This window comes from Opisthocomus hoazin, chromosome 1 (assembly GCF_030867145.1).
Source record: "Opisthocomus hoazin isolate bOpiHoa1 chromosome 1, bOpiHoa1.hap1, whole genome shotgun sequence".
Classification (NCBI taxonomy): domain Eukaryota; kingdom Metazoa; phylum Chordata; class Aves; order Opisthocomiformes; family Opisthocomidae; genus Opisthocomus; species Opisthocomus hoazin.
Window position 1 is genome coordinate 26,435,938 of NC_134414.1, and position 13,760 is coordinate 26,449,697.

The 13,760-nt window shown below is 42.4% G+C and overlaps 1 protein-coding gene across 3 annotated transcripts in view; it reads right to left on the minus strand.

The window, feature by feature from the left end:
• LNX2 (ligand of numb-protein X 2) overlaps positions 1 to 13,760 on the minus strand; it is a 62,276-nt gene that overhangs the window by 37,964 nt on the left and 10,552 nt on the right. Inside the window, exon 1 of one of the 3 annotated variants that reach the window (XM_075419838.1) lies at positions 5,397 to 5,523. The exons of 1 other annotated variant lie outside the window; for it this stretch is intronic. The gene's annotated coding sequence lies outside the window, so the exon portion shown is untranslated. Of the gene's footprint in view, positions 1 to 862; positions 1,008 to 5,396; positions 5,524 to 13,760 lie in introns of those variants that run through there. One more of the 3 variants, XM_075419831.1, reaches the window with a different exon arrangement.

Here is a 13,760-nt window from a genome sequence, read left to right on the forward strand (position 1 = left end):
ATATATAAATATACATATATATACATACATTTTTAAAAAAATCAGCACCTATTAGATCAGGAGGCTTTTACAATGCTGTTATTTATCTGCCCGAGGTGCAAAGTTTGGCTGCTGCAGTTGTACCCCCTGAATCCTGTTAATGCTCTCAGAAAGAAGCTATTTCAGCAGGAACTGTTGAAAAACAATCCTTTAAGATTCAAGTGAAAATGTTAGCAAAGATGCTTACACACAGCAGGCCAACAGGTCCTGGTATGTATTCTCAAATGAGTGACAGGGGCTAAACATCAAGCAGCAATCTTCTACCTCCCCCTTGCAGAATCAGTAATGTGGAGGAGTGAGAGCTGAACTGCTGTTATAGCATTTCTGGCTGCTTTCCTTGGTAGTCTCATTCTCTTTGTTTAAAAAAATAAGATTTCTAAACAAAGGCAGACAAATGAAAATCATTACCTTCTAAGTGAGCAATACAAATTAAAATAAAAGAAAAGAAAAAGAATGACACTAAAGACACGTAGTGGTAGCACCTATGTGAAACACCAAACTGGTAGCCATATGCAGAAATTATAAGTAACACATATAGTAATATAACTATAAATAAAGAAATAAACTAGAATAAAAATGTCCAGTAAAAGTAAAAGAGGGTTAGGGGCTCAGAGAAGGCTACTTGTCCTACAAGCAAACAGGGGGAAGGGTCAGAAGTTTGCTGGGGTGGGGAGGCATCAGGGCTCCAACTGCTACACTCGCCTAGCAAACAAAGGCTGAGCTGTTAAAAAACCGAAGGCCTATAATTATGAAAGAAAAATGCTTTTCAGTCCTCAGATACTTAATGATGAATTTGCAAAACACATAGAAAATATTTACTCACTTCAGCAGGGAATTCTGGTTCCCCACGTTTTGGGAGGAGAGTGGGAAAGGAGCGACGCGCTCAGGAGCCCCACCAGGTAGGACGTTCAGATTCCTAACTTCAGGCACCACTTTTCTGTATCTGTGGTCAAAATGGATCCAGCAATAGAGGCTGACAGAAGCATGCTACACTGGGAAGGAGCCAAGCTTCTCCTCCTCCTCCTCCTCCCTGTCCAATCTCTTCTCAGCACACTGAAATTTTGCATCTGTGGGGGATGATACAACTTTCACTTCCTCATTTATTCTACGTATTCAACCCTTCAGAGCTAGCTCTTAAAATACCAGTCTTGCTTTGAAGGATATTACTTCATTAGCATCACTTTTGGAAAAAAGGTCTTTAAGAGGCGGACGATTCAGCCTCAGGAGTGCCCATCTTCTTTGCACTCCCTAACCACAATGCTCATTTTCCCAAACCAAGCACTTCTCAACAAGTTAGGTTAGGTTCACAGACACAGAAAATTCAAACTCTCATTTATTTTCCATACTTTTTCTTTCACTCCTAACCCATGCTAAACACTTTCACATGTTTTATGCCAGATACTTAGATGAAACATGTTTTAAACTTTATAAACCCTTTTTTTTTTTAATTGCTATATTGTCCAAGAGCCAGAAATCATCACAGACAACACCCCTACTGCACTGGGAGCCGTGCAAAGGAACCCAAAAGATTATGCTGCCTCTGAGATAAAAGACTCACATTCCCATGGGAGGAATCTCCATTTCGGTTTAGCCTGGCTGGACTCTAAGTGCCCACCAAAGCCGCTCTATCACTCCCCCTCCTCAGCTGGACAGGGGAGAGGAAACATGACGAAAGGCTCGAGGCTCGAGATCAGGACAGGGAGAGATCACTCACCAGTTACTGTCACGGACAAAACGGACTGAACTTGGGGAGAAAAGGGAGTTTAATTCATCACCAATCAAATCAGACCAGGATAACAAGAAATAAACCCAAATCTTAAAAACGCCTTCTCCCCACCCCTCCCTCATTCCCAGGCTTAACTTTACTCCCAATTTTTCTCTCCCTCCTCCCCTCAAGTGGTGCAGGGGGATGGGGAATGGGGGTTGTGGTCAGTTCAACACACGTTGTGTCTGCCTCTCCTTCCTCCTCAGGGGGAGGACTCCTCACACTCTGCCCCTGCTCCAAAGTGAGTCCTTCCCACGGGCTGCAGCTCTTCACGAACTGCCCCAGCGTGGGTCCCTTCCATGAGGTGCAGTCCTTCAGGAACAGGCTGCTCCAGTGTGGGTCCCCCATGGGGTCACAAGCCCTGCCAGCAAACCTGCTCCGGCGTGGGCTCCTCTCTCTACGGGTCTGCAGGTCCTGACAGGAGCCTGCTCCAGCGCCGACTCCCCACGGGGTCACAGCTTCCTTCAGGCATCCACCTGTTCCGGTGTGGGGCCCCTTCCACGGACTACAGGTGGAGATCTGCTCCACTGTGGACCTCCATGGGCTGCAGGGGAACAGCCTGCCTCACCATGGTCTTCATCACGGACTGCAGCGGAATCTCTGCTCCGGCGCCTGGAGCACTTCCACCCCCTCCTTTCCCACTGACCTTGGTGTCTGCAGTTCTCGCTCCTCTGTCCAGCTTCAAACGCCCTTAGGCAGTTTTTTTTTCTTCTTAACTATGTCATCCCAGAGGCGCTACCACCATCTCTGATGGGCTCAGCCTTGGCCAGCAGCGGGTCCATCATGGAGCCGGCTGGCACTGGCTCTATCAGACGTGGGGGGACGCTTCCCGCAGCTTCTCACAGAAGCCACCCCTGCAGCCCCCCAACCCGCTACCAAAACCTTGCCACACAGACCCACGATAATCTCTTTTTCATAAAAAGGGGAGTAGTGTGGTGCACCAAAATGCCCAGGGCTGCTGCAGACGCCTGCCCACCCTTCACGCAGCAGCAGCCATTTTGGTAAGGCCAGTTTAGCTCAACGCAATGGCACTAGCACGTGACAGATTATTTGGAAATAACATACTTCCAAGCTTCTCTGCTCCTACCAGCAACAACGGGGATTCAAGGAATTAGTCAGAAGCTCACCTGCAAACTGCCAGTTCATAAAAATACAGGTCTTGTAAGAAATGACTCAAACTTACTATCCAGTTCAGAGCAGCCCTGTGGCTCACAGGAGCAGGGTCTAGTGAGTCAGAAACTATGCCACAAGTCATCTCCACTGGGCAGAGTCGCTGAAAAGCGAAGGAATACCTAGAAAATGAGCGCACGCTTTATCCTGAGAAGGGTCCCTTCTGCATCAAGCATATCATATAGAGAAGTATGAAGCAATCCATGCAAAACATTAATCTGCTCTATGGTTATTAGTTTCCAGCAAGAGACAGACATTTGGGTCAGAAAAACAAAATGCCACATTTCTGTAAAGAACAGTACAAGAAAAAAATAGCCTTGATTTTCATCAGCTTTGAAAGTTAAAAAGCTAATCATTTCAATGTAATGAACCAAGAGGTGGGCACACAGGGTAATTAAAAGCCTTCATCCTGTCCTTTTGGTGTGCAATTTGAAAACTAGAAGCGCAGTGAAGAACATGATGAGATTTTAATTCAAAGGAGATATCTTACTTTAAAAGCAGTAGACTCAACTACAAGCAACAATGTCTCTTATTATTAGTCATACGGGATGAGAACACAGAAATAAGAAATAAAATCCCAGGCAACTAGTCTGCCTCCGTATATTGAGTGAATGTCAAGCAAACAGGGAAAAGGAAAGTAATGAAAAAGCCATCCTAGCTGAACAATTTTAAGATAGAAGAAGTAAATCCTTTCACAGAACCAAGAAGTCACTCTCGAAAGCTACTGCAATAATAGAGCATACTTTGGCTAAACGGAGTAATGTGTATACATTTCCTTGTACGAACTTCACAACGGGAACTCTATGAACTTGGATTTACTGCTTGTCCATACAGACAGGTTTAACTGAACATGACAGTTTCCACAAGGTTAAATTCTAAACTGATGTTTATTTTGTTTTTAAAGCGTGTTGTGTTGTTTTAGCATGAGCCAGTCCCTACTAGTAAATGGAAGTAAATTTAAAGCTAAAAGGGTTTGCAAAGAGCCTTGGCTTTTTTTGCTAAGTAAATGAAAATAAATCACTGCACCTTTCCCATAGGCAACAGAAGATGGATTTTTTTTGGCTGCTGGATTTGGAGAACTGCTGGGGCTCTGGCTGGCTGGAGACCCATGTTCTCCACTGCCCTCCTGACTCCCTTCAGGCTTTTGAATGCAACTGAGGGGATGCGCTGGCTCAGAGATTCTTATTTAGCTGCAACTGGGGGTCAAAGCGTGCGATGAGCTAGCTATAAAACCTTGTCCCAAATAATTGCTGTAAACATGGTAGACAGCATGTTTAGGGTAAGAAAACACACAAACAAAACCACTGAACCTCATCAACAATTTCAAATCTTCAATTAAAAAGCCCCCTAACAGCCAGACCAGACACCTTTCTTGCTCTCCCATTTTTCTCTCTCCCTCCTTCTCCTCCCCAAATCCTGGAAAAACAGCAAAACAGGAATTATTCTTCTGGGATAAACATTTCCACTTGAAAACATTAAATACACTTATTTCAAAATACTTACACACTAGAGACTTAACTTCTGTTTTTCTACCAAAACCTCCTGAAAGCAAACAGATTTAGTAAAAAGAAGGGACAAGTGCATGAATGATCTTCTATTTCTCGCTTTGTTTTTTCATCCCTTTTTATTTTTAAAAACGTCATAACCAGAAGACTTGTATTACTTAAAGTTTGCATGCACTGCACAACTCCCCACAAAATGAGAAGCTTTTTTTGCAAGGTGGTTATGAAGACGAGCTGGAAGTTTATCAGGGTTTCTAGGACGACAGTTGGAAAACCTCATGGATAACTGTACAACTATTACTACACACGTATCCTAGGAGACCAAAGAGCTTTCGCATTTAAGAGCTTATTTCCCAGCCACCCTCTCAATACACATCTCATGCATTTATAAATAATACAAATGGCCTTGAGAAAGGAGGATGTTGGCTTAATTTCAGCCAGAACGTACACTGACCTCTGCTTGTATCAGCATAAATGTCTCATTTTATTTCACTTCTCATTCTTTCTCACCTTCTGATTACAAAGGTGTCAGAAATCTCTTGTAATTCATGAAATGTGTTTTTAAATTTGAATTTTACAACTGAGCAAAGCTAAAATTTTTTTAATCTTTAAAAATTCATATGCATACATGCAAATCACATGAAACAGCCTTTGTATTCATGCAAGTGAAATTTAGACTCCTGACCACAACACTTCGCAAAACATCAACCTGTTAAATACAACATATCAGAGAACCATATAATTTAGGAAAAACCCCCAGAAAGAGAAATGAAAAAACCCAAAACTGAACAAAAAGCACAAACCAGCTAATTCAAGATTCACTTTACACTTCGGGCTAGAACAGCCCATGCATTTGAAACCAGACAAATTGAAAGCATTCCCTTCGTTTCTTGTGCGTAATTCTCGTCACAGGGTCTAACCTGCAATTAAGCACTCGGTGCCCAGCCTCTGAAGAAAAGCATCTTTGAAATGCTGAGCGGAGCCCAGGAAACACCCAGGTACGATTCCTCGGCAGCCGGCACCAAGGATCTGTTACGAAACCTGCAACACAGAGCACAACAGCCCCTTCCCTTCATCACCATTTTAGTCTGCATTTCTTACCCTTCCATCCCAGCAGAGGCGAGGAGGGAGCAAGGCATACCTGCCCAACATGAAGCAAAAGAAGAATACACTGTTGTTCTGGAGGAGGGGATATCACATGACAACAGGGAACTTCAAGAAAAAAGCTTGTTGGCACGCTGGTATACACAAATTAATTCACCGGTGGGTAATTAAACCAGGACCAGCCCCTCGTAGAACCACTAAAGCAGCTCTCGGGGTTTGATACACTTAAAGCAGTAAATTCACCTAATCACCTAACCTTGCAGGAATACGAGTGAAGCCCTAATAGCTGTGGCTCAGTAAATACTAACCGGAGCAGAAGCCAGCGTAAAAGATCTGCAGGCGCTCCCTTACACTGCGTCCTTTTTAAATCCTAAACCTAACATTAAAATTAACCGCAGGCTAAAATGTCGCCAGCCATTTCTCATGAATGCATAATGCAACGGTGCTACTACATCTAGCACATCGCAGTTTTGTAAGCACACCCGGTGAGCATGTTCGGGTGTCACACACACAGGAATACTCACAGTAACTCCACATACATAGTGGCTTTGCAACACACACAGGCCATTTCAAGTCTCTGTCATGCCCTCCATGTGCTATGTGCCATGAATATTATATAAAGCAACACAATGTTTGCAAGAAAAACAACAAATAGAATTATATAACGTTATATTTCCTTCCTCCCCTCCTCTGTTTAAGAAAATTCTGCTTTTTAAATAAGAAAATTAAAATGAAATGTTGAAACTGTTCAGAAAACTGCCCATACTTTCTGAAAAAGTCTCAATTTCAGTATAGTTTTATAATTCAGTATTTCAATACTAGAGGGGTATTCAGTGCAGAAAGTCAGTTTTACATCCTGAAATTACTCTGCTTTTGTCAATTAAAAAAGAAGGAAAAAAAAATCCAAAAACCAAAGAGTATTCTGATTTTCTTTCAAATTAACCAACTTCCTAGCTTTTTAAATACTAGATATAGTGCATATTTGCAGACTTGTAAACTACAAACCTCTGTCTTCCATAGAAGCTTTTATAAAGTCCAGTATATTGGACTTCAATAACTCTATTTTCAAATTGAATACTAAAGTACTATTTTTCCTATTGTACTGGACATAACACAAACCACACGCAGGAGAGTCCACAGCCAGCTAAATGCGATAACCACCATCTCCCTCAAGACACCCTCCTCTCCCTTTCCTTACTCAGTTACATGAAGTGGATGAAAAAAAACCCTAAACCTACAACCACCACCGTAAATCAGCAGCAGACAACATGCTCCAGCAGTGAAGGGTTCGGTTTGAAGTCTCAGTGGATGCTTCAGAAGACTTCAGAGTGGTCTTTACACCTCCCTCTGCTTGAGAAAACATGATTGCAAAGTAAACTACCCATCTGAAATAGTACTGCTTTTCTTGATTCTTTTTGGCTTGGCAGGATCTTAAAACAAACGTGCTTGGATAAACAGCACAATGTGAAGAGGACTGATGTCCTTCTGGTTCATAGGAGACCTGCATGGCCTAGACAAGACATCACCCTCGGTGAGGCCACCAGACCAGTTAAATAAAATGTCTGATCAGAACCGAGGCCCATTCTGCTCCTCCTGGTGAGATAAAACCTGCAATGGTATTTCAGAGACCTGGAGAGTGCTATGGAAACTTTTGACCTCTGCTAGAGACATTTCCAACGGCACTAAAATGACAATGTCCATGATATTTATGCTAGGCTAGGGGCATTTTCTTTGGGTTTGAGCATTTGCCTGTAATACACCATTTCATCTCAAGAACCAATACAAACCAACCCTGACTACAGTGTTCCTTTGGCAACACACCAATACAACACCTACATGGGCTTCCTTTAGCACGCCAAGTATCATTAATCAAAATAAAGTCATAGCTGGAGATGGCATTTGCTAAGATACCAAGATTTCTCACATGGGGATCTGAGCTGTACTGTGAAACGGCGTGGTGAAACGCCACACAGCAAAGGAAGGGAGTAAAAGGAGATCCCTCGCCCTGCCACACGAAAGGGCTCCCCAGCCCCGCCACCGCAAGGGTCCCTCTGACCCCCCAAATACCAGCCCTGCTCTCACTGCCAATGAAGGGGGAGGAGGATAGCCAGGATCTGCCTGCTCAGCCAAAGGGCTGAAACAAAATTCTGGATTTGAGCCCCAAAACTGCCTTCAGGAGCCATGTCTTCAAAAGACCTGAATGGCTGAAGGACACATGCTCTCCTCCTGAGTGTTGAACCTATTCCCACCATCAACATGGGGTTTAACGCACAGACTCCACAGTTCTAGCAGTACTGCACCACAAGAGAATTAAGATTTTATGATTTTATTTCAACTAAGCATGCCACATGATTGCAATGAGCAGCTGAATAATAAGATTTTCTTGGAAAGAACGAAAAACCCACCACAAAACCCCATATTATACTAACCTCAAGAAAAAAATACGTATTTCAGAAGAAAGAGGTAAACAACTTTTACCCTTATTAAAAAGTTGAGAAATGTGCACACCACCACTAAAATATAATTAATACACAGGCTTCAGAAGAGTCCAAAGGAGTAATTTAATTAACCACCCACTGATTTCATAAATGGCAAGTACACACAAAGCTAATGGCACTTTCTAATTGAAAATGTCCTATTTATGTAGCTGAGCAATGGTGCTGTTCTACGTTATGCACAAATATGAGGAAACACATTTTGAACTCATGACATTTTTAACTTTGTAAGGTGTGACAGAACAATGTACTGCCCATGATATAGTCACCGTACACTCCACTTACGTAATGCCTTTACCTAAAAACCTCAAAATCACTGACAACCATAAAGGTCTTAGCCTTTATGAACTCTTTAGATGGGTTTTTCCGTGCCCTCTTCAAAAATGCAGAAGAGCTGGGAGAAAAAAAGAAGTTTTATTGGTATGTCACTTCAAACAAACTATCGCCTCACATAGGGACTTAGTTTATATCTGTAGTTCTCCCACTTTCATACAAAGGGATCCTCTGTAAGCTCATGAAATATTTCTGTTGACAATCTTGTAAACTCATTTTGCAGTTCCTCACCCTTTTCCTTCACATGGGAAAAGCTTCCTTTGAGCTACTACATGCTTTATTAATGCTGAAGAGAAGCAGCTTTTACCATGGTAAGAAAACAACGTAACAAAATATGTGAAAGGCTCTTCCTCTTTTTTCCACTGGACTTTCAGGGATAAAGCTGAAATTAATATTCCTTCTTGCATTCACAGAACTCAAAATGCCTTTGTGCTGCTACATTACAGCCATCACAGTCTATTTGACTGAACACGAAACAGCAACATCTCAATTTATGAGCTGTCCATCTCTCTGTCTAATGGACACACTAGGAGCATTCATTTATGCCTGCTTTGGGGCATACATAATTTAAAATAACAGACTGAAGAGATTCTTCAAGCATAGCAATCTCTTTTAGTCTGGTGATCAACTTTCTAGTGGGCTTTCCTTACAGGACTCAACAACACACCACAAAATGAACGTCAGTGGTCCGACACCGCAGCAGCAGCGGCATGCAAGGACGGATGCGGTTGCCTTGCACATCGGCCTCAGGATCCCCGCTCCCACCTGTCCCCACTGCCAGCAGCCCTGGGATGACAGCAATGACTTTACGTAGCATTTGTTCCCTGCCCACCTACTACAGAAAAAGCATTCCCTAATAGAAACTGTACCATTAAGCGCTGATCCCAGCAGCATCACTGTGCGATGGATCTAGCTGAAGTGGTTAGTTTGTGTGTACATATTAAAGACACATTTCTGCAATTTTGCATCCAACGGTGAAATCTTTACTTATTAGCTAGTTCTGTTTACTGTTCCTGAGGGTTTCCCACCCTTAAGTGTTTATGGTATTTACCCAGCCTGTAGCAAACCATTACCAGGCCTGCCTAGCTGTATTAGCTGCCCATCAGCGATGCCACCGGATATGTAAACATCTCCTTAAAATTATGAAACCTCCCATTACTTTTATGCACTACGGTTTATTTACCAATTAGATGAGGAAAGAAGGGTTCTTGAATAAATACCATAAAGCAACGTCTAATAATTTTTGAAAACTCTTTTTTTTTTCTTCCTTTTAAAAGTCTTTTCAGCTTGCATGTGTTAACTCTTTAAGAGCATTCACAGCAGAAACCGGCAGGTCCCAGGTACCACCTGTGCCCATACCCCAGGCAACAGCACCTCTGCGCTCCTTGTTGCTACTCCCTTATATATCCTTCCTCAAAAGACTCTCAGGCATCTTACTGTGGGACTGAACACGGAGCTGTTTTCCAATGGTTAATCATGATGACCGCTGCATGTTTCCAGGATGTATTCACCCTGTGAAAATGGTTTAGATTTTCTGGTTCCAAATGTTCTAGCAAATATATTGGTTAAATTGTAATATATCATTCAACTGCCTGCAGCTTCCAAAACGATCTGCACCGCTCAATATTGCTGACCTGTTTCTAACATTTACAATTGCAATAAACTTTATCAGACATGCTTGTCTTCTTCCATGCCACTAATATATTTCGAAAGAAAATGATGCTCCACGACTCCTTGAAACAACTCCATTTACCCATCATATTCCTCCCTAACAACTGCACTCGAGGTTTCTCCAGGGGTCTTACCTGCAGTAAGAGCACATCCACAGTACACAGATTTCATGTGCTAGGTTAACTAGGTAACAAGCATTAGAAAAGAGACTGACCACAGCTAGAGAAAGGCTTAATCATACAAATATTTTTTACAAGTGTCACATCCCACTAGGAAAAGCTCTCACAGATAAATGGTGTTTGTGTAACTCACCAAAAGTCACCTGTGATGCAGGAGAGGGGAAAAGGAACAGGGAGTCCTCAGTAGCACAGGAGAGTTCTGAATTTTTCACTTCAGATAAAATTCAGCTCTGAATTTTTCATAAAATATCAGAACTTACCATTGAAGAGAACAGAAATACCAGTCTTTAAGATGACCTTCCTCAAGACCTGCTCAAGTTTGTTTCTTTTTAAACTGATTAAATGCTGCCTATTTACCCCCATTGATACACAGATTATTTTTTCCTTTGTAACACAATTCTCCCAAGTTTTCTACACAAGTTCGACGAGCCAGACCCATGGTGGTCTGCAGCTTGTTTATGAAACTGGCCTTTACTGTCTCCCCAGGCGGCAGGCAGCAGCTGGATACCCTCCCTTCTTCCTCCCGGTGATCCCTGAGCCCACTTCTGTGGAGGTGCCGGATGGGTGCGAGGGATCAAAACACATACAGAAAAATAATTCATTTTAAATATTACATAGGGGATGTAATTAGTTTGTTAATTGCATCTTCTAGATGAATAGTAGTTTATTAATTGCACCTTCTAGATTAATTTCTGCTTCCATAGGTCATGGCACAGTGAAGTAATTTAAATCAAGGTATTTACAGCACTATGAGTTAGTTTAATAATGCTAAAGCTTAATGTTTATATTCAAGTATTCAACTCTCAAGAGCTACCTTTTTCACCATTTCATAAAATTAGTTTAAAAATCAAATGTATTTTCATTACCGTTCCTGGTAAAGAATCTTACTTAAATTTTACAAGAGTAATGAAAATAAACAATCCTATTTCATGTTTAAATACAACTTAAACCTTTCAACTTCAAAGTATTCACTTAAACAAATCATACTGCTTAGCACTACAAAACTAAATTCTTTCAGTGCAGTAATACTACTTTTTTGCCTTCCTGCCCTCCCGGCCACCAAAGAAGACTTATGTTTGATTTCTACCACTGAACAGCCCTTCCATTCACTGGTATTTCAGAGAGAACACAATTTTAGAATCACAGAATCATTAAGGTTGGAAAAGACCTCTTAGATCATAAAGTCCAACCGTCAACCCAACACCATCAGGCCTGCTAAACCATGTCCTGAAGTGCCACTTCTACACGTTTTTTGAACACCTCCAGGATGGTGACTCCACCACTTCCCTGGACAGCCTGTTCCAATGCCTGACCACTCTTTCAGTAAAGAAATTTTTCCTAATATGCAACCTAAACCTCCCCTGACACAACTTGAGGCCATTGATGCAACTTGAGGCCATACTTCCACCTTTGGAAGTGGCGGAGTCTTACCTTGAGCTTGAATCATTGTCGCCAAAAATCTCATCCTTACAAAATTTCCTTCGCATTCTCAAAATTATGGTGAATAGAAAATAAAGTACGGCCAAAGTGGTTTTCAGGTTTCTCTGCACATCAGCAGCTCGACTACCTTAACAATGATGCCTCCGCACAGCACCCATTTTCATACTGTCCACTGAGATTCTTCAATCCAGCAGCCCGAACAACATTTGTTATCTTTTAGCCAATACCTGCTGCTGACTATTTGCATTTCACAGGCTTTCCCATAGCTTCTAGTCGTAAGAGCAACCTTCAGGGTGGCTTTGACTAGCGCCACCTCATTTCACATCTCAACAGACCAGGAGAACACGGATGCTCAGCTCCAGGGCTCAGCCAAGGTAACTTCTAGCTCACAAAAACAGAACTTCTTATGCCATCTCCCTATACCTCTACTAGTATCACAGCTAGAGAGTTCTTCTGTAAACCTATTATGCATGTGTGTTATCTGTTTTTAATTAATAAAAAATACAAGAAAATTAGTCAAACAAAATATGCAGACTATCTGCCATAAAACTGACCTGGCAAACAACCTTAGAATTCCTTAAGGACACCAAACGTCCTTAAACTCATTTTTCTGAATGAGAGGAATCCATTCTACTGCTACATTTCGTAAGTAATTTCTTATAGAAGAATTACATTAGGAGTTGAAGACAAATTTAGTTCTTTCCATGCCAAAGTCAGCATTCACTCTATGGCTTTATAAACTCCACAATTGCTAAACAGATGTAAACCTCTTAAATAAATAAATAACTAAAGCACTGAGAAAATTTTGCTTCCAGAATTACTTTGCAGTCTAACTAGAATGGTACTTCTCCTTCACTGCAATCTTACGTTGTGGTACTAACTCAGAAGTTCAAACCATTTTCATTTCTTTATTACCAGTAGCAATCTAGGAAATGCTGGCATCAATAGTAAATCTGCATGAAGTCGCACTCCTCTGGTGCGTTTTGTGCATAGAAATCAGTTCATAATGCAATCTTGTGTTGTTTAAAATTCAGTTTATTCTTCAATTACTCTGCTAGCCTGCCTCTAATTTATTATATTTTCTGGTACATTTGGTTTCGGATATGACGACATCCTGGCTCATGCCATTAGAGAGGAAACATAAAACAGTAAGGATGTCTAGGGACAGCTGAGAGTAAGATAGCAACAGCCTGGAAAATTAACAGTATCACTGCCTCTGTGCTCAGCTAGCCCTCTCCTGCATTAGCGCTAAAGAAAATTTGGTGGCATTTCTCCAATATAGAGCTGACACCCGGGAACAGCCTCAGAGGCACCACAAAACCTCGGCTTGGGCGGTTGGGAGGGCAGACAGCGGCCTCTGAGCCCGCCCGCACAGCCAAGCTGCAGAAGAAATGAAACACCGGCCTTGCTGCTGCTCGGAGCCCAACGAAGAAACCAACACAGTTCTAAACGCCACCGATACTACACACATTGATTTGGTTTTGGGTTTTTTACCCTTGCATTGTCTCAGTCCTAGCTACCACTTCTCCCTCCCAGCACCCAAGGTGAAATGAGAGGCGGCAGCCAGACGCCTTCTCAGAGCATCTTTCTTGAGAACCCCGGCAGAAGGGAGGGCTTCGCCTCCCCCCTCGGCTTGGCCACCGACTCCGTTAACCTTCAGGGCACGCTGCCAGCCCCACCTGCTTACTCAGGCTTTTGCCAGCAAGGGAAGCTCTCCCCACACTGATTCATCCTTTGAAGTCGCGTCCTCTTTCGCTTACTTCTTACTTGCCCCTACCACATTCAGCAATTGAACTCCTGCATCCAGAGGACGGAGGGGCAAGTCCTGTTGGGAAACATCACGCTCCTGTGTTCATGTCTGACCTTTTTCCCTACAACAGATTCTGACAACTTCCAACGCGAAAAATCCTCACGTGTCTGCACAGCCTGCTCTGTGCCAAGAAATTCCACATCGGGTTTTGAAAAAAATGAGTATTCGCCTCTTTCGTCTTCTCTTCAGAAAGCCTGAAGACAGCCTGCCAAAACAATACCCAAGAGCGAACGCTTTGCAGGGAAACCCAGG